The sequence below is a fragment of the Excalfactoria chinensis genome, chromosome 4, assembly GCF_039878825.1.
Source record: "Excalfactoria chinensis isolate bCotChi1 chromosome 4, bCotChi1.hap2, whole genome shotgun sequence".
NCBI lineage: Eukaryota > Metazoa > Chordata > Aves > Galliformes > Phasianidae > Excalfactoria > Excalfactoria chinensis.
In genome coordinates this window covers 60,960,109-60,985,286 of record NC_092828.1, presented here as the reverse complement: position 1 = coordinate 60,985,286, position 25,178 = coordinate 60,960,109, and the positions used below count along the sequence as shown (strand labels likewise).

Below are 25,178 nucleotides of genomic sequence, written 5' to 3'. Positions count from 1 at the left end.
TGATCATCTGTTACTACAGTGTAGGAGTATGAAAAGCCCTGACACACTGACAGATTGCATGCAACATCATGCTTCTTCTTTGGGGAAAACACTGGTTCTTATTTTGAAAGGTTCAGACACTACTCAAATATGAATATCTATAAAATGCTCATTAGGGACAATAAAAATCATTCTCAGTGACAGCAGTGTTATTAGGTATCATCAGAACTTTGATTAATTTTCATTCTTGTTTGGGAATTTGCCTCTTGAAGAGTTGCTGAAGTCAGAGTTCACTTGTCTTTTGGGCTTTTGCTCTTATTTTGAGCAAAAGGGATTTTTGGACAGGGCTGTCTGAAACTTGTAATTGTTCAGGCTTGTATAATGCTCCAAACCACTGGGAACAAGAAAACAGACATACTATCCCAAATGGGCCCAGGAAGCCATCTAAGCCAGAGCCTGGACTCTAACAGTGGCCAGGAGCTGGATGCAGGAGAGAACAGGACAAATGTAGAAAGATGTTGCTGTGGTTAAGGTTTTCAGACCCGGCAATTCTCTTTATAAAACTCATCAGTTAAAGAGATACTGTTATTTGATGGGGTTTTGTGACTCGATGTTTTAGGGTAAGGAGAGACCAGAAAGAAATCTGTTAGGGTATGATTTTTTTCCCCTCTGATGAATGTTTCTCAGTTGTAAGGTATTGTGGATGTGGCGGTCTCTAGAAAATGGTAGAGGAAGAATCCCTAAGAGTGTTAATATATCATGAATCTCTTAGCTTTTTGGATGATCACTTAAAGTAAATGGAAGTAAGAATAATTACTGTCTTAATTCTTAATTATACACTGCCTCACAGGAGTTTTCTGCAGAATCACTGTAACTTCATCCCTCCCCTACTCACAACTGCATTCATTACTAAGTCTTTCAAAGGTAGGTTATATGGCTTCTATTCATTCCAAGTATTTAACATACGGTTTTATTGAATGAAGTAGAAATATTTAGCATTTTCAATGTGACACTAAACAAACAAACAAACAAAAAAAAAGTTATGTAGATTTTATTATTTAAGAACCTCATTAAAAAAAAAAAAAAAAAAAAAAAAAAAAGTACATAGTGAATTTTGAGAAAAAAAGGTGCTTCTTTTTGCTCAGGCTCTCTCATTCTCCTTACCCTAGTCCTCATCCTACAGGGCTTTTATAGATCTACAGTTTATAAGTAAATGCAGGTATAAATAATAATATGGAAACAAATGAATCATGTATGTAAGATGAAGTTAAATAAGACAATAGTAGTGAAACGGAATACCAACTAATAAAACATATACAATACTTATTTAATTAGATTGAAATATTGGTTAAAATCTTTATGAATTATTTAATGTATTGATTTAGTTATAAGCAAAGAGAAATGTGTATGTCTTGGCTGAATGCATATTTAATTTCAGTCAGATGGGATATCTAGAGAAGAGATGATTCAGAAATTTGTGAGGGTTAAAGAAAAGAGTAAACAAGAGCTTTGGCTACCTAAATACATTTAGACAGAAGTAGATGGAATATAAGCATGTACATCTTAAATTCTGAGAAACAAAGGGGAAGCGAGGAGGTAAAGGGAAGCAGAAGAGAGTCTTCTATTATAAGGTTTGTCAAGAATGTAGCCAGAGAGCTCCAGTGTATTTGATACAGATCTCACCTGAACCTAGTGATAAGCATATGAGGGCTTCTTATTAAGTCAGTTTGAACTACATATTTAAGCAATTTTTACTGAAAGATTATAATAAGTATTATGAAGTCAGCAATTTCTAGACATGGAGATCTCTTCTGAAAACCTTTCAGAACTGAGAATCCAGGCATATTTTTTTTACTTGGACATTCAGTTTAAAAAGTAGAATCTAGCTGCATGATGATAGTTTAATTACAGAAGTTCAAGAGTGTCTACAATGGAACACTGGCCTTCAGTAATCACTCTCATATATTTCATTTTCTGTATATGTAAATGCAAATATATATGTATATAAAAGATATATAACATTTATGTTGTGTTTTTTTAAGTGCTTTGTAAATCATAACTAAATTTTGAAACCATTTTTCTGCAATAGGATTAGATTTAAAATTGTACAGTGTGCCCAAGGATACACATTTGGAAAGACAAATGTCATCAAGATCCTTCTGGTAATTTAGTATAACCTACATGATGTGAAACTTAAGTCTTTTCCTTTCCTTTCCTGAGATTAGAAGTAATGTTGAATTCAGATTGCCTTAAGGGTGGACAAAATATATAATAAATATTTGTGTTATTACTAATGACTAAGGTTTGACTGAGACCAGTTCAGTCAGGTCTTTCATTAAGTTATGATAGCAGGTTATGAAAGTTAGAAATTTTTTCATTAGAAGAACAAAAAAACTTGCATATTTCGCATGATCCCCTTTCAAGACTATGGGTAGTTTTCTCAGATTTCTTGCCTGTTTTTCTGAAAAGAGCATTTGCCAAGTTCTTAAAGTTTTTTTTTCTGAACCAAATTAATGAATGTCAAAAGTTTCTGCAGTTTCCTGCTGTCTATAGTATGACCTTATTAATATTAGGGAACTAGGGACAGATGTATGTATTCTGCTTTCATGTGTTGTTGTTTGTTGTTTGTTTTGTGGTTTGTTTTGTTTTGTTTTTTTTAATTCTTTTCAAATGTGTGTTCAGACACTTTATTCAGATACATAAATTGATTCCAAATTTCATAAAGTTTGGATCATATGGAACCATTACACCTTTTGAACTCTCTTTTTGCAAGGCTGGTATCCTTTCTCAGCTTTTGATAAAAAGGAAGATATCCCGAAGATCATGACAGAAAATTGTGTTGGCAAAGAGGTACATACACTAGTAATCTCACTAGACACTTCTTCAAATATTTGTACCTAAACTGGTAATCGATACGATTTGATTTTGTTCTTTCAAGTTCTGGTTAAATCTTTGTTTATCAGTAATTACGTATGAGGTCTCTGTAAGCCACTTTGTAAACACTGACTCAAATACACTATACCAGTTTGCTGCTTAGATCCATAGTCCCATCCATCAGAGAGAACAGAATGACAATATCTACTTTCTTTGAAACGAGCTTATGGGCAATACTTCTACCTGTAATCTCTGATCCATAATGATTTTTACCTATGAAGAAGGATTAGACTGACCATTCTATTGTTCCTAGCCATTCTTCAAGTCCTTTTCAAATGTTCAAAGGCTGGTAACTCTCTTAATGTCAGGAATGGCAAGGTTGTTAGATATTAATGCTTGGGGAAAGAAATCTTTTTTCATTTTCTTTATGGCATTTGTCTGTGGTTGTGGTGGGTTTTTTTGTTTGTTTGTTTTTGTTTGTTTTGGGTTTTTTTGTTTGTTTTGATTTGTTTTGTTTTTTTTGTTTTTCTTTTCCCAAAAATTCTAACTTCATCTAGATAGTGACTCATATCCATTCATATAGCAGATGGCAACATTTTTATTACGGTGAATATATGCCATTTATGCAAATTTGTCCACCCACTGTATCTGTGGATCCAATTTTTCCAACCTTGAATCTTTAGAAACAGTTCTGGCTTCTTAGCTACATAACAAATAATATTTGTGCATGAAAGATTCTTCTTTAAAACCAATCTGTACTAAATGTCTTACCTTTTTTTCTTTTTTTTTTTTTCTTTTTTTTTCTTTTTTTTCTGTAGTCTCAAGAGCGTTTTTTCTGAATTACTCCAGAAATACTAAAAAATAGCCATTGAAGAGGAACTAACATGATAAACTGTTCTCCTAAGTGTCATTTGCATTATTAAAAAATAAAAATACATTTTCTTTATTTTATAACTAGGCACAGGGTTTCACCTGAGTGCTGACAGTTGTAGTCATTTATTAGAAAACTTTAAGTATGAAGTTCTGGTATTTCTCTGGTGAAAATCATAGAATCACGAAGGTTGGGAAGATCCTCCAAGACCATCCAGTCCAACTGTCCACCTACCACCAATATTTCCCCACTAAATCATGTCCCTCAGTACAACATCTAAACATTTCTTGAACATCTCCAGGGATGGTGACTCCATCACCTCCCCGGGCAACCCATTCCAGCACTTGACTGCTCTTTAAGGGAATAAATTATTTCTAGCATCCAATCTGATGCTAGAAACCCATCCTCTGACACAACTTGAGGCCACTCCCTCTTGTCCCATCACTAGTTATGCAGGAGAAGAGGCTGACCCCCACCTTGCCACAGCCTCCTTTCAGGTCGCTGTAAAGAGTGATAAGTTCACCCCTGATTCTCCTTTTCTCCAGAGTAAACAATCCCAGTTCCCTCAGCTGCTCCTCACAAGACCTGTGCTCCAGACCCCTCACCAGCTTCGCTGCCCTTCTCTGGACATGCTCCAGGGCCTTGGTGTCTTTCTTGTACTGAGGAGTCCAAAACTGAACACAGTATTTGAGGTGCAACCTTACTATTGCTGAGTACATATGAATGATCATGTTTTTGCTCCTGCTTGCAATACTATTTCTGATGCAAAGCGGGATGCCATTGGCTTTGTTGGGAATCTGGGTACACTGCTGGCTCATACTCAGTCAAGCATTGGCTAACACCCTCAGGTCCATTTCTTCCACACATGTTCCATCCACTCTGCCCCAAGCCTGTATTGTTGCCTGGGGTTGTTGTGACAAAAGTGCAGGAACTGGCACTTAGTCTTGTTGAACTTCATCCCACTGGCCTCAGCCAATTTATCCAGATTTTCCAGATTCCTCTGTAGGGCCATCCTACCTACTTCCTCCTAGTTTGTTGTCATTTGTAGACTTAATGAGAGTACACTCAGACCCTTTGCCAGGTCATAATAAAAATATATTCCCCCAGTACCATCTCTGGGGGAATACCAGTCATGACTGGAGTATTTACAGGGAATAATAGTATTTCTCCTTTGTTTTCTCCTGTGTACCCTGGAGTAACTAGGATGTATTAGAAGGGGCTCTGGTGAAGTCTGCCAGTGATTTCTGTGCTTGAATGGAATATTATTTGTCATCAAATTGTTGTTTTGAAAATATAGTTCACCTCTCTACAAAAGCTGATCCCTTTTTCAAATTTAGGTTTAAATATGAAACATTACTCTGAAGCATCCCAGGAGCTTATTGAGTACAAAACAACCAGAAGGGAGATAAACCGTGCTTTCGTCTGAGTTTTTAACCCCCATGGTCAAGAGTACTTAGCAGGTAGCTCAGTTTCAAAGAAAAGCTCCAGGTTTCATCTCCAGTATAGCTGTTGTGTTCCAAAGGTAATTTGGCAGCCTTCAAGTTTTTCATTCAGCTAACATGCTAAATTGGGCATTTTAAAGTGAAACTAAAAACTTCTTTGTATTTGTCTGTTTTGAAGTGCTGCTGGGCAAGGTGGTAGGGTGTAAATGCTGTCAGAGGAAAGCAAAGAAAATACTCCAGTCTGTGTAGGCTTCATTTTGACAAATATACACTCAGAGTCATAAAGCAAAAAACAACAGCAAACCACTGATAACAGTCATTAACGTGCTTATTCAAGTTGTACTGAAACTTACTTAGGGAACTAGAGTGGTAAGAGCCACAGTATGATTTATCACTTCTCAATAAACTACTTTGGGATCATTTTATGCTCTTGTAAAAATAAATGTCTGCAAATGATGCCCTGGAATGACAGAAGAAGTGAGTATTTGCATGATAACTGACTCTACACATCTTGTCACTTATAAATTTATGTTGTTAAATTAATCTCAGTTTATGATGGGGGACAAGAATCTAAGTAGGAGAGATAAAACTCCTAATTGCAAAAATCAGGCTTGATAACATCCTAATGAATATGGAGCCATATGCCCATTTGTTGACTCTGCCAATTTCTGGTCATTCACCAAGACCAAAGAGTGTTGGTTTTTTTGTTTGTTTGTTTGTTTGTTTGTTTGTTTTTTGCCATGTGAATTCTAAACTTTATTAAAACCACTTTAAAATAATTTCCTCTGCATGAATGCTAATATTTAATCTTTCCAGAAGGCCCAAAGAAATATATGCTAAAAGCTCATTTTTTATAATATTTTTATCCAAATTGGAAAACATGGCCCTTGTAGTTACATACAGACATTGACATTCACACATATGTAAATGAAGGTGGGTTTTTTTTTGTTTGTTTGTTTGTTTTCATGCTGTCATCTTAGACACTTAGGGAAAAGAGCTGGTCAGTCTTTTACCTGAGTCTTACAGCTCATTTTTAGTGATGTAATACTCCTTCCTGTTGTTAGCATAAAAGAAGATGATTGCAATTTGCTCCTCTTTCTGAGTTCTGCCAAGCATAATCTTCTTCACCATCTGCATATAATCTTTCATATAGACTACATATATTATTTATGTCACCAACAGCAGTTGTGATTGTACTTACAAACCCCCAGTATAATTTACTTTGACTATGATTGTTTTCATAATTAGTGTCAGTGTTTATGTTACAAGTTTTATGTCAATTTTAAGTTTATCATATGCAATTGGTCACTAAGGCAATTTGCTGTGGTAGCTTTTATTATGTCACTAATATTGCTTGTATGTTGAGTCTTGAAATAATTGATACCCCAAGTAAAAAAGGTTTGTTCCTGTATGTATGGTGGGTTGGTTCACCTAGAGTCTGTCTCAACTCTTTCTATTTCAAACTGAGCAATATGGGAAAAATCAATAAAACCTTGCAGATTTTGCACACTTGAGGAAACACAGTGGCAAAGAGGAGGCAGAGAAGAGAGATCTCTCCTGTGTATCAAAATTTAAGGATCAAGTGCATCCTAAGTAAAGTTCAGTGCTGAAACTTTCCAAAGAATTACAAGGAGGTTTTTCATATTTCTTGCCTATCAAGGTTTGTTAAGGGAGTATCCATAGTGTTGTGTAAACATTAGAAAGATAGAGCTGCCTCTGCTCTCTTTTTTACCAGCCCCTAAAGCTGCAAGATTTAGGGATATCTCCCAGAGTAATTGCAGCTTCTTGCAATTCGTTATTCAAGGTGTTGCATTATTCAGAGAGTCTGGATTTTCCACTGCAGTGGAGATCCAATGAGCATTTTTCCTTTTTAAGATGTCTTTACAATCAGAACAACTTGGTCTTCTGTCTGTGTAATTGTTTCTTCTTGTGGACATTCTAGTACATTTGGGGGGATTCTATGAGATTAAAAATGTTCCTTTTATTTGTTTCTGGCATAGTGCACTATCCTTGTGAACTATACAGAGCTGAGTTTCAAATTTGAGGATTTCAATAGAAGGAAACAGGAGGAGGGTCTGATATGAGAGCAGATGCTGTCAGAGGAGGATAAGTGGCTCTGAAGTCACACCAGTGCTGACAGCATTAGTGTTCTGCACTGCCTCCTTTAGGTGCAGGTTCAAGGCTGAGTCAGGAAGTGATACACTTCTGGTCATCTTGCATGCAGAAAGGTAACTGGACATGTAAAATAACCACAACTGTCAAATTAATTATTGATTGCAGTGCAATCTTCAACTAAATGCAAAATTAAAAATTTATACTGATCAATAAATGATGTGACAGTTGTGGTTATTCTCTATGTTGAGTTGTATTTCCATATATCTGTGTCCCGCTTAGGCTCCTTGAGTGCAGAGACACAGAAGACATAAGATATATAGGACAAGAGGATGGCCTGCCTGTCTTGCTGTCCTCCTTCTTTCCCTCTTTCTTTCCCCACTGTGTCACACTGAGCCCTGTGGGTTCATACCCATTTGGGAGTATGAGTGACAGTCTCTAGAGGGGCTCCAGAGGTGTCTTGACATAGCCTCCTCCAGCCTTTGGGGACATTGCCACTAAGAGAGCATGAGAGAGCACTGTAGATGATGCTTGCCTCCCTCACCTTGTGCATTGAATTCCCTGCCTCAGAAGAAAAGAGAACCTTTCAGTCTTGTGTTTATTGTGGCCCTTCATGAGTCTTTTACTCACTGTATCTTTCCATTTCATCATGGCAGCATTAAGAAGCATTACTCTTAGCTTGAGATAATTGAAGAAGAAGGGTGGTAAGGAAATTGCACTTTTTCCTCAAGAATACAAACAAAACGAGGGGACCTGCTTCACTTGCTCAGTGCCACAATCAAGCACAGCGCCCATGAATTTGCAGTTGAAAATTGTGTTCATGCTGCCTGTGTGAGGTTTGAAATCCAAAGGAAGAAAGTGGGCTTTGGATAAGGCTTTAATACCCCATTTTTGAAATTTGTGTGTTTTGTACAGTGTATGGCATACCTGCCTTGCTGCAATGGGAAACAATAAAGTTTTCCGATTAACAGTCAGCTGGTTTTGAATTCTATTATGAAGATAATTTATAGGGTTGTAAGTGTTTTGCAACTGCTTCCAGGAATGAAATGCATATGATTTATGTATCTGAAAGGGGGGGAAAAAAAAGGGAACTGTCTGATCCTTCCCTCAGAACAGCATATCGTTCTGAGAAGTAACTGTTTGAGGTTAATTTAGATCACATCAATCTGTATTACTTGACCTTTTCAGAATAAACAGAACCAAAAAGTGACTACACAAAAAAGTCAATCTTAAAGCCAATTACACTAATAGCATCTGATGTGTAAATGGGTGTTTATTATTAAAAAATAAAAAATAAAATCTCTGCAATAAAGCTGAGGGGCATTTAAAGACAGAAGTTGTCTAATTGTAGCATATCCAGTAATGAAATCACAGTCAGCCTAGTCGCTGATTAAGGTTAATTTGAATCACATCAATGTGGATTAAGTTGGCCTTTGCAGAATGAACAACACCTTTGTGCCAACATGATCAATTAGTCCCCTTAACTTCATACGTCTGCTTGGAAAGGTTAGATTTATTAGTTATCAGGATAACCACATAGAGATTAAAATCTCAGTTTTCTTCGCTTTTTTTTTTTTTTTTTTTTTCCCCCAGCACAGCCTAAGGAAAAAGAAAAGATAATATGAAACTTTAAAAATCACACTTTGCTTAATGTTTTATCCAATAGGCTTGAAAAGTCATGTTTATTTTAACATTAGATAAAAGGCCAGAGACTGGACATAAAATTGAATTGTGTCAATTCAACCAAGTTCCTTACCCAAAGGAGGGTATACATGTCCAGGCCAGGGGAAGCCAGTTTCCCCAGGAGAATACTGTGAGAGACAGTGCCAAAGGCTTTGCTGAAGTCTAGGTAGACTACATCAACAGCCTTTCCCTCATCTACCAGTCTGGTCACCCAGTCACAGAGGGAAATGAAGTTGGTCAAGCATGACCTGCCCTTCATGATTCCGTGCTGGCTGGGCCTGATAGATACTGATAAGCAAACCAGATAAATGGAGACAGTAGGGTCTGGGAGGTGAGATACTTAACAGGAAGCACTTCTCATCATAACCACTGCAATCACTTTCTAGGGTATTCTTCCTCTCATTTTCAATCACAAAACAATCCTGTTGTAATTAAAACATTACTTACTTGGAAATGAAAAGGAAATGGTTAATTTTACTTCTTCTGGTGCCTTGTGAGTGGCATTTCATCTATTTTTAAGGTATATTTATCATTACTGTCATACCTAGAAGACCAGGATAAAGCATGAATCCTGATCTGCAGGCCTGATGTGCCTGTTCAGTCCAAGGAAATTGCTTGTTATCTTGCAGATATTTACTCTTCACCCTGCCCCTTCCCAGCCATCTGCTCTGCTTCTCTCAGTTGGAACCCAGGCAAACAGCAAGTGTCACTTGTGCCATCAGCTCTCCTCCTACCAGCTGAGAATGCCTGATTGCCCACTGGTGGTTCAGGCATTAAAGGGGGTTGCCAGCAGCTGAACTGGAGATGTGACTTGTAAACTTAATGCCATCTAGAAGAGGCTCATCAAACAGCAGTATATGTCTTGAGAATGAATGTGTTCCATGCATAAACACACATGGAACTGCCTTAAAACGTCAGCAGCTGAATGCTCATTCTGCACATTAAGGCTGGGAATAATGTAATTTATTTATTTTTTAAATTTTTATAAGTGGTATTAAAACCAGTTATATATTCTTACTAGAATCTCAGTATTACCACTGAAATGATACACTAACTTCTAAATGAAGGGGGGCCTGCAACTCAACTCTGTGACAGATTTGCTTTGTAGAGGAGCCTGTCAGACTAATTATCCTTTTAGCTGTGTCACTGTCTGACATATTATAGCAATTGCCTGGAAGAAAAAATAACACCACGTATAATTTGTTGATTATATCCAACTGGATACTTAAGGCAGACATTTTGGAATAAACTGGTATTCTTTCTTCATGTAATTTGGTTTGCTACTGTTGCCTCTCTTCTGTACAGTCCAACAAATACATTCTGTATATGACTCCTCAGGATAGTATTGGGGCATAAACATGGAATCAGCAAAGGACTAAAACATTGTGGCTGTAAAACTGAAATGTGAAGTCAGACAAGCATTATTCACTTGTGCCTGATGGTACTTGAAACACGAAGCACACTGAACAAGTGTCTTTTCAGGCTCACCAAAAAGACAACTAAAAAGGAAAGAACTAAAGCAAGGGAGTAGAGTAAGAAGACAACAAAAACATCCAGGACTGAACTCACTCCAACAAATGTACAGCCTCTTTGACTTTAAGAGAAGAGGTTGTAAATTAATGTCAAACAAGTAATCAAAATGGTTTGTCTTTTTAGTATGTGAATTAACTATTTTTGTAGATTCAATCATATATATGTCACATATAACCTAACAGTTGCATATATTCATATGTCCACATTCTATAAGTCATTCATACTTCAAGAATGCAGTCATTATATCAGTGTTACATAGCAAAAGAAAACCATATATTTTGTAGTGGCTTCACAACAGCCTTTGGTCCCTCCTCGTCTCTTATACCATTTTTTTTTCTGCTGTGAGCAATCTGAGCTGACTTTCAACAGGAGCCTAGTACGACATAAAGGAGATCCTGGAATGTTAACAAAAGGGAGATTCATATGGAACAACTCTGAATACTCTGATTCTTTCTTTATATGTTACACTGGTTAGGCTGTATTTTTAAATGAGGCAAACAGTGGTTGATAAATAAGATACCCGAAAGGCTTTCTAGCTCTTTTGCATATCAGCTTTCTTCTTAGGAAAACATACAAACAAACAAACAACAAAGAAACGAAAACAACTCCCAAAACAACAAAAAAATCCTGTAAGTTATTTTTAATAAGAAAAGGCTCAGGTCTTATAAAGCTTCATACTTAAATTTTGATTTTTTTAATATATTACTTTATGATTGGAAGTTTTTACAGCTTCTTGGAAAATGAAGCAAATACTCAAAAGGGAAAAGAGTGAAAATGTAATGGATAAACATTTGCAGTTGTCACCAGATGATAATAAAAGTTAGAGCACACTGCTCCAATCTGGTGCCAAAGCTTGGGCAGAAAACAGTGCAGTGATGGGTTTCCATAGCAACACGCATCTCCTGCCCCATCCCACATGTGGATCTGAGCACTGTGATTATTAGCTCCTACATTGTGACTACAAAACACAGGAATTTATCACAAGGATGGAGAAAATGCTCAAGAGGCACAAAATTACATGGAAGAAGAATTGTGGCAGTCAGATATTGCTGCATAGCCATCCCTCCCCTCCCTCATCCCCAGCACTCATCTTGAATGCGGGGTTCAGAGTACTTGTGTCATGGGCATCCTGTGGCCACTGCTGCTCAGGCTTTTATTCATCAGGGTTGACTTGAGGTTCTTCCTTCCCCTTCCAAGCTGATGTGGTGTTCCTTGACTTCCATGGAGTGGATAAATGTGCTGGGGCAGAAAACACTGTTTTGCTCAGAGTTTCATGCAGTTTTCAACACAGTATGGCCTTACACTGCAAACAAGGCTGAAGGGCTCCAGAGCTATAATGAAGCCATGTCACCTCCTCCCATGCTATACAGTACTGTAATTTGTAGCAACTTTGAGTTATGGCTGTGCTGCACTTTATCCTCTGCCATTCTTTCTCATTAATATAAGATTTCCAACCCTGTTGTTATCATAGTTGAAGCAATGAATAAAAATACTGTAGTATATTTCATATGTATATCTGTCTATATATTGCTGAGTTGGTTTAAGTAACAGATATTTTATGATTTTCAATAAATATACAGGTTTTCACTTTATTAAAACTGAACACCAAAGACAACCAACCTAAAATCTCTTGTCTGTATGGCATTAAAATGCTTAATCAGCTATTTTCCTTTGATTTTTCTGCGTGACCAATGGATTAATACCTAACAGCTGCCATTAACACACAATTTGGACAGAATTGCTCATGACACTTTGCAACAGTGTCTTTCTGTCATTTTGAACTCCTTGTGACCCACATATGTCTCCTTACTCTTCAGCAGTTGAATCAACAATTACACTATGTTGATGAAGCAAGAGTAGGGAAACACACATATGCATTTGCTTTTAAGCCTCAGAGTTGTCTGAATACAGAAGAAGCCTGTGGCAATTTATACCCTGCTGAAATACAGTTATCTTAACTGATATATGGGGATTACCATAATATTTCCTATTAAGCCTATGTGATTTGCCTTTCATTTCCATAGATAAAAAATGGTAATACATTATCACCAGTGACATTGCAGGCACTGACTTTAGCTATAAAAGTAAAAATCTAGCTGTATACATAAATAATGATAAGATCATTGCTGTTAGGTGCTGCTGATGGAGGTGCTCAGTCTTAGCAGCCCAAGGTTACATTGAGCATATTAAACCTTCTAGAAATTTACTTTAAAGATGCTCCTAGTTGAAAATACCTTAATTAGCACTACCAATTCAAAACTTCACCAGATATCATCATTAGTAATTCTAAGTCAACTAACACCATGAATCAAAATACAGAGACAGCAAACACTATATGGTGTCCCTGTAGCTTTTTTATTCATGCAGAGTGACAAATACATGACATTAAGATGGTGCTCAATCACTGTTCATTTTCCTCTGTTCCTCACCACATAATAGAATGTGTTATGCATTAAGTTCATTATCACTCACCTGGGCTGCTTGTAGGAAGCTTCTTTTTACAGTGTAAAAATACAACATCAGAGACATTACATGACTTAAATAAAGTGTTTTCTAATACACATGATGCTGTGACTATTTTTCTTCCCAAATTGTCACTTAGTTTTTTGTCCCTGCAACTACACTGCAACTTTACTTCCGCTCTCCTATTCCATCCCCTTTACTTGCCTTAGTAATACAATCTCATACCACCTCTGAAGCTGAATTACTTTGTTCATTGAAGAATGAAGATTATAGCTATCTGACATGAATTTTTATTTTTTCAGTCAAATTATGTAAATCCCTCCTTGCATAAACCCAGTCTATTCCCTTGGAATATAAAGCTGTCAAGATTGAGAAAGAAAATAAATAAATAAATAAATAACTCTATTATGGACTCTTAAGGAAGGTAGCCTTTCTAAATTCCTTGAAGATTAATTTTTATAAGGAACAAACCATTCTTTCAAGGAATATTTCCTGTGTTCCTTGCGTACATTTTGAAGTCAATCTGAATGTGTCAGGAAACCTGCCATTCCCATGCAAGCCTTGCTTGTATATCATATTGAAACAGATATTATTCCTGGTTAAAAAGAAACCTTTCTTTTCAGCCAAAGTAATAGATTTTATGCTAAAATGCCACTTGAAGAAATTACTCTGAAGAAATAAATTGGCAAGCAAGGAAATCAGGTGTTTGTATGATACTTGGACTTAAGCAGCAACTTCTGTAGCTAGGATGTGAGAGGGATTATTGGAGTTTGGTGAAAAATTTGAAGTGCAGCCAATGAAAATTGAACAGAATTTTTGTAGTGTCAGACATCTTCCTTGTGTCTGTGTATGTTGGATTGCTTTTATTATATTAGCTTTTGCATATAATTATCTACTGTATTGTGTCAAAATGATGTTACATATTAAATGAAGATAGTGCCAAGGATAGAAACAAAGGAAAGGAATTGCTGTTTTCTAAATGCAGCTTCCACGTCTGCAGAGCAAATTTGAGTACAGGAATTCATCAGCCAAAGGTTTCCCTCCACTGCTTTGCCAAAGTGATATGATGTTATTATCATTCCACTGCTTATCACTGGAACTGCTGATGGGAAGTGTTTAAAGGTGACAGTATAAAAGAACCTAGTATTTGATACAGATACTGCCCAGTATTGTATGGAGAATACCTGAGAATATCGTGGTAGCTGTTGAAACTGAAATATTTAATTTCAAATTACTGGATTTTTAAAAAATATTGAAGATACATTTGGGATGAAATAGACTGTTTGTGTCTTGTGGTATAGCCTATATAATTGCATATGCTTATCTAAGAGATGATGCTTATATTATTCCTTCATCAACAATCTAGCTACCATGAATTTTCTGATGCTTCCAAAGAAGAGCAAGTGATGAATATTCAGCTTAAATTACACAAACAACTATTATTTACTCCAATTTTACTTTCTACCATTCACTTGCTCACACGTTCACTTGCCTTTTGTGCTTATTCATAAAAGAATGGTGATGTAATCACGTACCATTTAACAAGAACACCATACAGCTGCATGACCCTATTTTAAATATGCTACTTCAAATTATTTCAGTTTCATTACTGTTTCCTTCCTTTTGTGAACAGACTAAGCAAAGAGCAATGGAAAGACCTTCAAATTGTGTGAAAACAAACTTGTGTCAACTCAAAACTGAAAGAGAAAAGAGCGTGTGTGCCTGAGCATTTCTGAATGAACAGTGTGGAGATGTCCACTCCCACTGGTTCCAGGACTGGATATCCCAGGGCACACCATGCAGCCATCTGCTGGCATCTCTACATCTGTTTAGTGAGCAGTGTAGCCCTGCTTAGTCAGAGCAGCAAACTGTTCTATGGCAGGCACTGTTGTCTCTATGGAAGTGTCTGTTGTGCCCTGCGGGTGCATCTGCTTGAGTCCCGACCTAGGCAGCAATTTTCCAGTTTGGAGCAGAAATGCTTTTCACAGAGCAGATGCTGTGCTGGTTCTGCTCAGTAGTGTTTTCACTCTGCTTCTAGAGAGCTATTTTGTTGCTTTCCACATCTCTTCCCTGATTTCTTCCCACACAGAGATGTAGTGTAGGAGCAGTTCCTTTCTAGAAAAACATTTATGGAAGCATGAGTTTGCTTCTTCTTTTCTTCATTTTATTTATCCTCTTTGACCTGTCTAATAAATAAACCATGGATAGAATGTGAAATAAAATCAGCCTTTTTCCTTGATAGTTTTATGGAAGTTTTTTTGATAACACTTATTTGATAAAAACTTTTCAGTGCTTTTATAGCACATGAGTGAATGTACACATCTGTCTAATCGAACCATACCTAGTGCACTAAGTGTTTTAAAAGTGATCATCTTACAGAGCTGAATACAACCTTGAACAAAAATATTGGGATGGGAAATAAATTGTCTATTCTCATGTAACAATATATAAAAAATGTGTAAGAATAATATGTGTATATTGAATGTGAAAGTGTATTTAATCATATTGATCCAAGCCTTGCATTCAAGTAAATAATTCTTGTTTAATGAAAGAAATCCTACAGCATGGTAACAATAAATTGTACGAGTTAGAAAATAAACAGAAGTGGTGATTGATGAACAGCCAAACTAGCCCAGGTGGGTTTCCTACTGACTGATGAAGAATCATTTTGTTGAGGAGTGTTACAGGGGTACAACTTAGGTCTGATGCAGAGTAATTGCTCTCCTGCATGGTGCCCTTCTACAGGTGACCCAACAATGGGCTTAGCTTAGCTTCAGCAAGGAATGTGAGCTGATATCAATAAAGTGATGGAAGCCTTTAACACTGTGAAACTTTCTAGAAAGTATCACTGGGCTGATTTTGAGAGCTGTAGTTACTTTAGGAGCTTACAAAATGGCTGCTAATACTAGGCATAAAGGCCTAAAATAAGCAGTGGAATTCATGTCCATCATTTATATTTTATGGAAAACTAGTCTTGCCTAACAAGCTCTGTATTAAAATTGTAGGTTTATTGAAAATGACTGCATTGACTTCTATAATTTGTTGTGTGACTTTATTCAGAAATGCATTCTGCTTAGGAAACTCACCACGCATACTCAGTTATCATAAAACACTTTCAGCAGCAATTTAGATACCTACACCTGCTCACAGGGAAACATCACTGGTTCTATGAGTGATGATGTGAAACACCTGAGAGTTGAGGAGGATTTTTCTGTCAGTGAAAATGGAAGTGGAAAGGATATTGCTAAATGGGAAGTGGGAATTTTATACCTATGTTTGTTTATTTATCTATTTTTTATTTACCTTTTTTGCAAGGTTAACTTAAATTGAGATGTAACAAAAGTAAGAAAAAAGTGAGCACAGCTGGTGACTAATGAGAGTCCAGAGATGTTTTGTTTTGGTGAGGTCACTTCCCAAGATGATGACTTACACCTGCTCTCTGTTGCAGAATGCTGACTTGTGGGGCTCCTGGTGTGGATAGGAAGGCAGTATCTGGTGCTGTATGTGAAGATATGACTGAGCAGAAAATTGAAGGTATGCTTGATAGATGTATGTTTTAAATCAGCTTTGAAATAATGTTCAAGTTATGCAAGATAATTTGTTTTGTGGCTCCTAGATGCAGGTAAAAGTACTCTTTGGGGCAGGTAGTGTCTGTTCTAGAGTTCTATGGATTTGATTGAGTATAGCTTCTTGTGTTAGAAGTGAAAGCAAGGAACTGTCTTGTATGTCTGCAAGTATCTTTGTTATGTTTTAGTTACAGCCTCTTACTGATCTTATGTTGCTCTAAATTTTAAAATATGGCATACGTGTATTGACTGGCCTTATTTTTATGGGATGGAAGTACTTGGCTGGCTTGAGAGATTTTGTTCTTGTGCTATTTTTCTAAACTTGCTCTCTATTCAACCCAGTAGCAAATAAAGACTTGAGAATTTTCTAGTATTATGCATCAACTTAGCTTCTTGAATAATTACTTTTTGTGGCTTAAAACCTATAAATCTATTCTTCATAGGATATAGACCTAATTCTGCAACCAAAATAATATTACATGCTATTGTAATTTTTTGCACAACATTTATCAGACTTGAGGAGGCTTCCAATATCCACCTCAAGACTTCAGCTGTATCACTGTAAAAGTTTGCCAGAAATGTGAAAGATCTCTTTGAAGTTTTCATTCTTTTTGTTCGTGGACTATAATTGGAGGTGACTGGGGATGAAAGAGGGGGAGTCGTAAGGCCACAATGCAATGGGAAATGAGTCCAGTAGGTGTGTAGTCAACCCTTTTGTACATATTGCTACTCTTCTAAAGGGAGGACCACAACTTATGAAAATAGTGGAATGTAGTAACAATGCAATATTTTACTTTCTCCACAGTGAAGATATAAAAGCAGGAGACAAAGCTGGGTGTCTGGCTTGTGTGGTTTATAATTGGTTAGAAAACAGAAATCACTTCATTAATGCAATCTAGTTCATGATAAGGATTTTTTTGGTCCTTCTTAAACTAGAAGAAGGGAATGCTACAGGTTAAAGCTGCTTTTGGTACAATTTTTTAACAATAAAAATTGCTGTTAATGATATAAACTCTCTGCACCTTTCTGTAGGGATCCTTACCAGAAGGATATTTTAATTGCTGCCTAACTAGATTTTTACAGAAGCAGAATCTCATCCATTCTGCTAAGAAATTCAAATGTATGATTTCAAAGGGTCTCATGAGTATTTTTGCACATACATAGTAAGTCATCTTAGTGTGCTTCAGAAATCAGGACCTTAAAATGTACGTCTTGTACTACTTTAGTTTAATGGGCTGTCAACTGTCCAGGCAGATCCAGTACAAAGTTAGACATGTCTTTAATCTTCAAAGAACACAACGAAAAAAGTGAATATATTTAGTTATTAGCTAGGAGGTACAAAACAACTGAGGAGCAAAACAGTTCTTTTTTATTCTGACTTGAATTAGGAAGTTGAGATTTTAGCTGTCCATGTGTGTAAAACATCTTCATAGTTATTGAGGGTTTTTCTGAAGAGTTAGTGCTCATTTGTCTCTGTTTAGTAAACAGTCATAAATTTAATGCTTGCTCAGTCTTTTAAATTCCCTACATTTAAATAAGGTGCTCATATACCTTTTGATGCTTTGTAACATAAAAGTGTGTGTGTGTGGGAGGGAATGGTGCACCTGAATTGAATAAAGTGTAAGTTTCTGAGAGCAAGACTGGGTTTCCTTTTTCTATAAAGAATTGTATCAATAGGAGATTCATATGCACAAATTATTGTCAGTTATTTTAAACATGTATCTTTTATTTCATGCTTGCAATTAGAAATATGTGACCTTTACTTTCCTTTAAGTTCACAAGCTGCTTAGTAGTCTCAAAGCCCAGATCTCTGAAGTTATTAAAGGTTATTACATCCATAGGTGTTGATAGCTTTTAGTATGCAAATGTTCTGTTGCTTACACGTGGGCAGCTATTGTATAGGAGCTAAAAATTCTTACTCCTTGGCTTTCAGAACAGCTATTTATCACTAGCAGTAATCCTCAGGAACAGGATTGTCTTAAGTTGTTATTGTGGGACAATTAGTCAAGTACATGACATGCTTTGCTCCTCTCAGATACAGGGTAATATCTGGGAGGAGAAGATCATATTTGTACAACTCTGACATTTTCTAGAAGCAAAGTACCTGGTTAATGTAAAAATTATTTTCATCACTTCACCCAGACTAGCTCTTTATTTCCTTTAGAGGTTCTCAAGAGATAGACCTAAAGAACAGCTGCTCTGAGCACTGGTGTAGTTGGCATGTGTATGATGAATGAATTCAGTTTTATGGCCAAATTGCTTATCCAGACATGAAGGAAATAAAGCTTGTTTATTCTCCTTTCCCTTTTCCTTTCTAGCCTATTTCTGCTATTCAAACTTTAATTTACCCTTTGCATTAAATTATTCACTTGGAGACGTTTTGTATGTTGTGTTATTTTTAAGATCTTAAGATTTTTTTTTTGGGGGGGGGGAAAGGTTTAAAGGAGGAAGAATGTCATGCAGTGTTCTATTTTAGTTAGAATTCTGTGTTATGGCGCCAATATGTAGACCCCTAAATTAAAACTACTCTTACGTTATCAAATTAGCTGAATAAATTAAAAATTCAAACTTCTTGGAGAAGAGGAAGACTAACACATACTAATTTACACTGGAGTTATTAGTTTCCATCATGTAAATGTGTATTTACCGTCCAGTATGTCATACTTTAGAATAATATAGTAATGCTAAACTTCTAAACCCTACTTTGGTCTAAAGTAGTAGCAGTGGTCTTTTTGTTGAGGAACTAATTACATTTAAGACAGTTAACACTGTTGTCTGTAACTACTAGAAGCTTGAGAAACATCAGTCAATTGTGTGATCTAAGTGCTGTAGCACCTCTCCTATGAAGATAGGCCAAAGGAATTGGGTTTGTTCAGCGTGGAGAAGAGAAGGCTATGGGAAGACATCATTCCATCTTCCAATATTTAAGGGGAGTTTATAAACGTGAGGGAATTCAACTTTTCATATGGGCAGATGGTGATAGGACAGGGGGAAATGATTTTAACCTAAAGGAAGGGAGGCTTAAATTAGATGTCCCGGAGTTCTTTTTACTGAGGGAATGGTGAGGTGTTGGAAGAGATTACCGGGAGAAGTTGTGAATGCCCCATCCCTGAAGGTGTTTAAGGCCAGGTTGTGTGGGACCCTAGGCAGCCTGATCTAGTACTTGATCTAGCAGCTGGCAACCAGCATTGGGGTTGGAAGCTGAGGATCCTTGAGGTCCCTTCCAATCTAAGACATTCTCTGGTGGTCATTGGACATCATGATTAGCTACATAGAAATAATTTTAGCAGAACTGCTGAAAAGTCTTTAATGCTTGTGCACTTTCTGCCTTTCTTTAAAATGAGTGAGTACTCCTGTGTGTTTGAGCAGAGATGTTTGAACTGCAGTCAAATCACTTTCTGGAGAAGTATAGAAGAGTTTAAGCACTAAGAAGATAAGATGTTGTTGCTGAGATTAAATTACTCCAAGTCAATCTGATTTCCTTCTATGCCTGAGTAATGAGCCCTGCAGTCCAAAGAGAAGCTGTAAAGGTTAGAATAGTTACGTGATATTCTCATAAGCAAATTAGGGAAACTAATTCTAGGTGAGTGCAAAACTAATTAGAAAAAGCACTTGGAGTATTTATCTGTCAAACTTGAAGCTGCATAGATTGTGATCTTCATTGGTTCCTTCTGCATTTGGTTCTTTTTTTGGTTTTGTTTTTTTTTTTTTTTGTTTGTTTGGTTTATTTTGTTTTTTGTTGTTTTGTTTTGTTTTTTAGGAACTTGTATAATAGAAAATACATTAAGCCTGCTAAGTTACTAGATAATGCTATTGTAAGAAATATGGCAGGTACACAGGTACAGATAGAAATAGTTGAAGTGAAAGTGTCTTTAAATGAATATCATGTGAAATGACAGCAAGTCTTAAGTTTTGTTCAGCTGAATTTCTGCTGTAAAATGCAAAGAACGTAACAGAGATGGAAATCTTGCATGAAAAAACAACAGGCCATAAGCTGAGCATGAGATTTTTGATAAATGTCCTTGATAAATGGATGGGTGCCATCCATCTCTCAAGTAATCCTTCTCTGTTTAGCACTGGCAAGCCTTTATGCAGAACAGTTTATGCAGATCTGGGTAACAAATGTTGGGTTCATTCTCTCTATTTAGGCCACTCACTGCTTACTCTCTCCTTCCTTATCTCTCCTTTTCTCATACCTACTGGTATCTGAAATCTGTAAGTATGCTGAGGCTATAGGAAGTGAGATGCAGGTGACAAAAGTTGTGAGAAATGCTCTCTTTTGAAGAACTTCTTACTGCAGATAGGATAACTATTATGGGCGAGCTTAGTGATATAAGTTTTTTGGTTGTTTTTGTTTTTTAATGAATTAGGTAGCAGAACGCTGTCTTAAAAGATCATGGAATGTTATTTGTTCAGAGTACTTGATTAAAAAAAAAAACAGGCAGTGGCTTAGATTTGTTTTCACTTTTTTTTTTTTTTTTTTTTTTTTTACTGATTTTGAGCATTTCCTATTCCCCTTGGCTCTGTTTTCTGTAATCTAATGATGTGCATTTGAGTTTTCATTTAGCTGCTGTCCTTGAAAGTCCCTGAGACTGAAGCCACACTGCACAAGCTAATTGGTGGGCTGATCCTTGATCAGCCTCAAGTACAGCATGATCTTGTGAACACAGAACGATTTTGTTAGAATACTTGCTATTAATAATGCCTTTTGCACTAAAGATTTTTTTTATTTTTATTTTTTTTAAAGGGCAAAGAAAGACTATCCTGTAATTTGGCTACTGCTGAGACAGTTGATATTCATCTTTATTCAGTTTTAAGTGTTTCAATAATTGTTTAAAGTGTGCTGTGTATATATATTTCTATATTAAGCTTTTCAGCTAGCCTTTGAACAGATATATTCTCCAGTGAACATTGCCTGTATTAGATCAGGTGTCAAACAAAGCATAACCTGTCTGGATCTGCTCATTCAGCTCCTCTCCTGGTCTGTGTGGCTGTGATACTTTATATGTAATACCTATGCCCCATCTAATGTTAGGTTTATAGTTGCACAACATCCAGTGATTAGACTTCTGTAAAAACTGATGCAGAAATAATTGAAAGATGAAAATTGGGTTTTGCATCTGTGTTGGGAGGCTTTCTAGGAAACTAGAATTGCAAGAAATGGGGTAGTGAATGAGAGGAAAAAATGTGCCAGTATGAAGAGAGGCATAAAGGATAGTTTTCCTTTTTAGACTTCTGTTCAATGCAGCTCTGCTTTCTTTTGCTTACATTCAGTATCAGTGGCTTTTCCCGTTAAATTAATGTGATATATCTGGTTTAGTGAACAGCAAATCTTAAGCATTTCAAATGTGAAGTTTAGGGCAGAACAGTCTAGATCATCACTGGAAACTAGTGCAAATCCATTAATATGAGAGACAATACTAATTTACATAAGCCATGCTTCTGACCTTTTGTTCTTGTGAAACTTCAGAACAATTTGCAATTTAATATGTAGTTGTTTTTCAAACCAATTTAATTTTAAATGTTTCTGTGATAAAGATAACTTTGCTTTTAACTGTCATGAAAGTCCAAACTAAAGCAAAGTGTAACATAATCAAAATGCATCAAAAATGCAGCTCGTTTATTAGGTAAATTCTGACTTATCGGGTGTCCTTGAGTTTCTGAGTTCTCTCTGATCTTGCATTAAAAATTCTCCTTGTGCTTCCTCCAACACTCATTATCACTCATTAAGAACTGAGATTTAAAAATTAGAAGTAAACGCTAGACTTTTTTTATTTTATTTTTTAAAGAAGCTGAGTTTTCCTCTTACAAATCATCAAACTCAATTCAAGCTTTGAAAGAGGGCAGCTATGAATGGACATAATAGATATGGCAAATGACTTTTGCATTCAAAAACATGAACGAAAAAACTGACTTCTTAAATTGTTTTTGTGGGTTCCTCTCATCCTGAACAACAAAAAAGTCGATCTGATCTTTTGAGCTCTGTTATTTAAGAATAAATACAGTAAGTCTAAAGATCCCATGAAAACAAAAACAGAATGGTTTTACTTTTTTAGTAAAATACTTTTAACTGAAAGTATGCATAAAAAGGTGTTTAAATTATCTGACTGAAAATCCTTAGACATTGGTAAATGAGCCGTGGATATCAGGATTGTGTTTCTGTTGATATGACAGCTTCTTTGCACATGCTACCAACAGTCATATGCTGAAAAGTGCAGGTTTCTTCTACTCCTTCAGTTAGGTGTCAGTAATAGTAATAATTTCTTTGTGTTTGCCTAAAAGTAATTTCGGAGTTGAATTTCCATTTGGGGATGAAATGTATTTCTGTCTCTGTGATGAAGATGTGGAGCTTCAATAACTGACCATGTTAGTATTTTTATTCTAGAGCTGTGGGTAGTGCCTTGCCTGCTTCTCCCCTCAGAATAAGCTTGTTCACGTTACTGTTCAGTACACTGTGTAGTATCAGTCCACTATGAAGACCTTCCCTAAAGCACTGCACTAACCTTGCTGATGTTGCCTTGGGACACAATATTGGTAGATGCTGGAGAGTTGGCTCTACAGCCCAGTCTGATGTCTGACAGCTGGGGACGGTGTCTGAATTCAATTTCAATGTCTGTATTCATCGTTGTTATATAAAGCATATTTTCATATTTCTGTTTTCAGTAAGTCTGCTGTATACCTCATATTCCCTAACGAATATATTTCAATAAGCAGGACTTAATAAATAATTAAATTTTATACTCTGAGAATTATATTAATGAGATAGGGCAGAATCTTTTCCTCTGTGAGGAGACTGGGTAGTTTATTTTTTGAGCACCTGTCGTAAGTGCTTGAAAAATCTTTATTTATAGATGGATCTCCATAAGAAATGGAATTTCCCAGGCATGTGTCCATTTAGTTATGTATTGTGACAATTTGAGTGCTTTCTACAGGATGTTTTTGCTGACTTGATTTTCCAGGATATGTTTCTGTTTGCAGTTGGTGCCCCTGTACTATTCACAAACATTAATATTGCTTGAATCAGGAACAGGATGGGGGCTTACACTGATGAAAATACATCAGAATACATAATACTTGTAGAGATTAGAGGGATTTAAAAATAAGAAAGAAATCAAAGGTAGAAGAATAGAATGATATCCTGTATCCCATCAGTGACCTGAAAAAAATTATTTAGGACAAACTGAACCTAAATAGATATTATTATATTGAGAATGAAAAGGGGAGAGATAGAAAGTAACTGCTATCTGAAAAACCTGGAAATAAACATCTGTTTTAGAGAGGTTGTCATCTGTTTCACAAGCAACTCCGAGTAAATTTTTCCTGCAGAAATACTTTAAAATATGTGTGTATTGTCTGAGACTCGTTTTAATGTACTCTAAGATTCTTATCTTTCCATAGAAGAATTATGAAAATGCTGACTTCACATTTCCTCTTGCCCCCTCTGCACATCAACCACACTCACTCAGTAATTGAATAAAAGCCTGTTTGGGATGGATAGCCACTTCAATTGCAGGATCAGTAGTTTAGAATGAGCTAGATGGGTTTTAATTGTTAGGAAAGCCAACAGATCAGGCCATCTTGTTTAAATGGCAGCTGTGTGCTGGTACTTACACGTTACTTGACAACGCAAGAAAATGCAGTCTAGATGGAGAGCTATTTTTATTGCTACCTTCTGTATGTAGAGGTCAAACTGTGGATGAGCATTTGCATAGATGACTTTGTTCCATCTCCTAGGATGTTAGCCTTTGGTGCTGACTCTGTAATTTGTGCTCTCCGTGGATTAACTGGGCTGATGAAGAAAACTTTTACTTCCATTTATCGACACTTTGTGTGCTTGTACCAAATAGTTTGTCTTATGGCTTGACCCTAAGCTGCCTCCTTCTTCTCAAGATCTTAGATAAAACTTTACTGTGCCAATCCTCTTCTTTTCTTATCTTTTTACACTTGCAGACCACTTTAAATGATCAAGTGCCTACCTATTTTTCTTTACTACTTGGAAGGAAAAAAACCCAAACCTCAGAAACACAGGAAAAGATAAATTCCAATCTAATTCTATAACTGTTCTACAAATGATCTTTGTTGCTTTTCTACATCTTGTTAGCTTCCTATGAAGTATTTGTACCATTAATGTGGAATCACAGAATAGCTACTTCCAAGGCATGCTAACTGATCTTGCTGCCATTTTTTAGGCGGAGGAGGGAAGCTCAAGGTTCTGGTAACATACCAAGGGACTGAATATCCTGTTCATACTCCAGATGGTCCCCTTCATATTCAGGTTCTGGCAAAGGAGCTGTTCTTTTTTGAGGAAGCCTAGCAGGACTGACTGCTGGGGGCACTTGGATTCTCTCCCTACAGGCATGCACTTGTATAGCTCTTTCTGTTCAACATCTGTAGTTGGGTGTGCAGGTGACACTCTGCAAAATGGACCCTCTATATGGCTAAAACTATCTGTGTCTGAAGGCAAGTTCTCCGATTGTACAGCAGTACAGAGGAAGCTGGAAACTTGATGAAATACTTTTGTTGGTCCTGCCTAAGTTTTTAAATCATAATAATGAATAGGTGGTAATGTCTAATAGTACATACAACTGTAATATAACAGGGTCATTGACAGATATAATTGCTATTAGGCTATAAGCTGTCAATGTGCAACTACAT

General features: G+C 36.4%; 1 long non-coding RNA gene across 1 annotated transcript in view; it reads left to right on the top strand.

Moving 5' to 3' along the window:
* LOC140252139 (uncharacterized) overlaps window positions 1-25,178 on the top strand; it is a 215,833-nt gene that overhangs the window by 43,938 nt on the left and 146,717 nt on the right. Inside the window, exon 3 of the long non-coding RNA XR_011903547.1 lies at window positions 16,406-16,491. This is a non-coding gene — a long non-coding RNA (uncharacterized lncRNA). The remainder of the gene's footprint in view (window positions 1-16,405; window positions 16,492-25,178) is intronic.